The sequence below is a fragment of the Empidonax traillii genome, unplaced genomic scaffold, assembly GCF_003031625.1.
Source record: "Empidonax traillii isolate 1590-97213 ecotype Southwest subspecies unplaced genomic scaffold, ASM303162v1 scaffold1100:size221516, whole genome shotgun sequence".
NCBI lineage: Eukaryota > Metazoa > Chordata > Aves > Passeriformes > Tyrannidae > Empidonax > Empidonax traillii.
Window position 1 is genome coordinate 128,800 of NW_020956293.1, and position 4,563 is coordinate 133,362.

Here is a 4,563-nt window from a genome sequence, read left to right on the forward strand (position 1 = left end):
CTGGTTGTAACTTATCTCCCCTGGGCTTGTACAGGGGGGTCTTGCATCATCCCCACATTGCAAGGCATGGAGGGCCTCTCTTTGTATCCACATGGCACAGAGGAATACATTTTTATTTATAATTTGTTCCCTGTTCCCGACTGCAAAAGATTCCCTGGTGTTAGGTCCAGACAGGACCCTTCACCTTACAGACTCCACGATACGCCTATAAGTTAGTAAATATACAGAAATAGTTCTTTTGTTAGTGCCCTTTTGTTTATTTTAATTTGCTTGGAATAAAACCAGTGCCTTTACTTATCACAATCCCCCCTTTTTCTTTTTATTTACAGTTTTATTACAAACTTTTTATGTTAATTTTTTCTGATCTTTTGGGCTTGTTGAGGAGTAGCTTCAGTGTTTTTGTTCATGTCTTTAGTTTGCTCGGTAACCGGACGCAGGATCATGGTCTTTTGGGCTCTCGTACTTCTTGCTGTGACACTTTTTGAATTCACAGATATTGCAGTCAGTTGCATCTCTAGAAATTAATCTCATAAAACATGGAATTAAACAGGGTAAAAACAATAATTTAAAGACAGTATACAACAAGAAAAAAAACTTAATTTGTTTTTATCAGGAGCTTATTACTTTCTATTAGAGGTAGTGACCACACTTGTGTCATGGTATGTGTTTTGATAGCACTTTTGGCAGTGATCATTGGCAATGACCACTAGCAGGAATATAGTTAAGGCAAACAGAGGTCTGGTATAGCATATACCTCCACTTTCCATGCCTATCGGATTGCCGCCGACAGCAGGATAGAGATATCTTCTTGTGGCAAGTATAGAGGCTAATCCAGTCTTGCCTTCTGTGGTGCCACCGTTTTTCAGTACTGCTTTTTATTAATGTTTTCTGGCATTGCCCCTTGGCATTGCTCTTTGTTCTTGCGCTCTGATTATGTAGGCCTTGATTGCCTCTTGCGCTTAGTTATTTCTGCCTCCTCAGTTCTTTGGGCTTTTAAGAAACTTAGGTATTGTGGAGTTACTAGAAATAGGAAGGACCACTTTTTTCTGGTGGCTAAAACATGGTATTATTCTTATAACTATTTTTTTCTTTGCTGGGGACTGGAGATTTCTCTCCGTTACCGCTCCCCCGTTCATCAGGACCGGGGACATCTCCCCGTTACCGCCCCCTTGGGATAGGGACCAGAGATGTCTCTCTGTTACTGCCCCCCCACTTCGTCAGGGATTGAAGACGTCTCTTCGCTTCCCTCTTGGTTGCAGACCACTCTTGCAGACTTTTGCAACCACTTGCTAGGGATCAGAGACATGCCTCTGCTTCCCTCTTGGTCACAGACCGCTCTTGCGGACTTTTGTGACAGCTTACCCTTACTTGCCACTTCTGTGACGCTAACCACTGGTTAGTTAGGCTGAGGGAGCTCCCGCCCCCCAGGAGTTGTTTATCTTTGTTTGGCGCTGGTCTGTTGCTTTAGTGCACCGGTCAGGCCCTTGGCCGGCACTTAAAGCATTTGCACGCACCACTAGATCCTCGGTTGGCATCGCTTCCTCCACGCACGCGCTATTGGGCTTAAAAGTTAATAGAATCATAGAATTATAGAATTAATTAGGTTGGAAGAGATTTTTAAGATTATTAAGTTCAGCTTTCGATTCAATTTCACTGTGAGTACCAGATCATGGCACTTAGTGCCACCTCCAGCCTTACTTCAAACACCTCCAGGGATGGTGAATATATCACCTCCCTGAGCAGGTCATTCTAATGCTTGATTACTCTGCCTGCAAAGATTTTTTTTTTTTTTTTTTTTTAACACTTGATTCAAACTTCCCCTGGCAGAGCTCAAGCTCATGCCCTTTTGTCCCACTGTTGATTTCCTGGGAGAAGAGACCGACCTCCCCCCGGCCACAATCTCTTCTCAGGTAGCTGCAGAGAGTGATGAGGTCACTCCTGAGTCCTTCCCCATGGGTAAATTGTAATTCCACAGGACATTCTAGTTAGTAGGGTAAACTCAACCCACACTTAACCTTTCATGCATGGCTAAGGACTTTCACATTCCAAATTCCTTTTCCTCCTTCACACAACAATCCTCCCCCTTTCTGTTTTGGCTCTTCTTCTTTATCAACTTATTTCTTATCTAAACTTCCTTCACTCCCAAAGACTCTGATAATAACCAGTGCTCAGTTTTTTACAACACTATCTCAATAATTTATTACTCCTTGTTTTCTCTCCCATCTTTAATTCTCTCAAGTTACTTCTGCTTTCTGTTCTGTCTGGCAAACAGACCACCTGTTGTTTTAACAATGTTTCCCCTTGTCCACATTAGTCTGTTCTGCACTTTTTCTTACATGCTCAACCAACAAAAACTACCTTGTCATAGATCCCTTCAAAAACTTTTCTATTGTCCTTGCAAACTTCTACTTTTCAGCACTCATCACAAGAATGTTTACACAACATGTGTTCTCACCCCCTCTCACCCACAACGAGAGAGGTTTTGCTCCAACAAATAATTTGTTAGTAAATTAGTTCACACTTCTTACTACTCAAACAACATACTTACAAATTATCCTCATGAGGTCCACACACCTATATACACGTTACATACAGCAAACACACTGTTAAAAATGTTGATTGTTCCCGAAAAATCTTGGAAGGTTCTGAGAGCCTCGGGGCAGCCCGAGAGTTCCTTAGTTTTTCATGTCTTCTTATCACTTTATCGCTTCTGCACAGGGGACTCCCGCCCTGCTGCGTTCTCAGGCAAGGGACCCTCCCCCCCGCCGCCACTTCGGCAGGGCTACTCCCCCCCTCTCCCGTGCTGCTTTTAGCTCGGGGGACTTTGCCCTTTCGCCATTGTTGGTCAGGAGAAAAAAAAAACCTTGAAATGTTTGTGTTAGGTGGGTGAGGTTTTCTGGGGTCCCATGTTTCGTGATTGGGACTCTTTGTTTTTTATAAGTCCCTCAGAGGGCTAGGAACTCTTTGTTATTCTGTCCGCGCTGCTCAGCGATGCGCCCGGAGTCGCCACGCGCGCACTCACGCCGTCCATTTCGGCAGGGCTCCCACCGCTGACTACTCGACCCTGACACCGCGCGGACCGACCCCCCTCCGGCTGGTGCTGTCTCTTTCTCCGCAGCGCGCTGCCTGGCTCTCACTGGCCTGCGGCACTCGCCGCCGCCTCTCTCGCGTGGCTTAGCCGCCCTGCGCTGGCTCTCGCCCGGAGCTGCCGCTTGGCGCAGTGCGCCTGGGTTGGCTTCGCCAGCCGCTGCTCAGCACCGCCCGGGTCGGCGCCCTGAGTGCACACACACACCACCGGCGCCCCGGGCGCGTGCACACACACGCCACCGGTGCCCCAGGCACGCGCACACACACGCTGCCGGTGCCCAGTGCCGCCTGGGCTGCCCTGCTGGGCAGTTTCGCTGTTCGCCGCGAGTTCCTATCGGTCCCCCCCCGGGCCGACTCCACCACTCTCTCCGGGTCAGCCTTGGTCCCGGGGTGGCCCCGCGCTACCGCTTGTTCTACTCGTTTCTGGTCCTCCCAGGCCGATTCCACCACACTGCCTAGCCCCAGTCACGGACCGGCCTCACCCTGGATGCTGCGCGGACCTCTGCGCCGCCCCGGCGCGGTTCAAGGGTTCTTACCGACCCTCCCTGCACACGCCCCGGCCCCTGACTTGTGCGGTCTCGGCTTTTAGTTAAATTTTTCTTATAATGCCATTGCCACTGGCTTTTGATTATGCTTTTTGTGTTTCGTGTTTTTCCCCATTTTTACCTCAGAGAGCATTTCATTCTTACGTCTCAACAAGCGCTTTGTTCGGTCACTGACCAAGTCCCTCGCGTAAGCTTGGAAACGCAGTTAAAAGAACTCCACTCTCGCTTCGTGTTCAGTTGCACGCCTCATTCACACGCACACATACACTTACCCCGTAGTTTTAGCCCCCTTGAATTAAAATAGTCCTTACCAATTTTGATGTGTCCAATTCTTTTCCTGCTTTCTTTGTTCTGCAGCCGTCTGTCTCAGGGTCCTTTTTTCGCAGTCGCTCTGAACAGAAGGCCCCCATCCTAGAACCACCAAAATTTGGCGGGGTGCACCTTCCTGGTACATGGGTCTTCTTACCCAGAGCCACTGGACGAGGATCCCGGACGAGGTCCCCAAATTGTTATAAGTTACTTCTTTTCTTGAATTTTGAAGACGGCAAAAATACCTGCAGGACAAAGAAATATAGCAAGAGTTTTTTATTGCAGTGCTGGGTACCCATTTCCAGCACTGGGTGCACCTCTGGATCATACAAAGAGCACACACCCTAGTTCAAAAACCGCACTTTTTGTACCCTTAGATATCAGTTGTTGAATATTCATTCATTGTCCGTTTGTTACCTTAAAAGGTAATTTCCCTGCTTTGGAGGTGAGTGTTACCTTTTGGCTGGTTGTAACTTATCTCCCCTGGGCTTGTACAGGGGGGTCTTGCATCATCCCCACATTGCAAGGCATGGAGGGCCTCTCTTTGTATCCACATGGCACAGAGGAATACATTTTTATTTATAATTTGTTCCCTGTTCCCGACTGCAAAAGATTCCCTGGT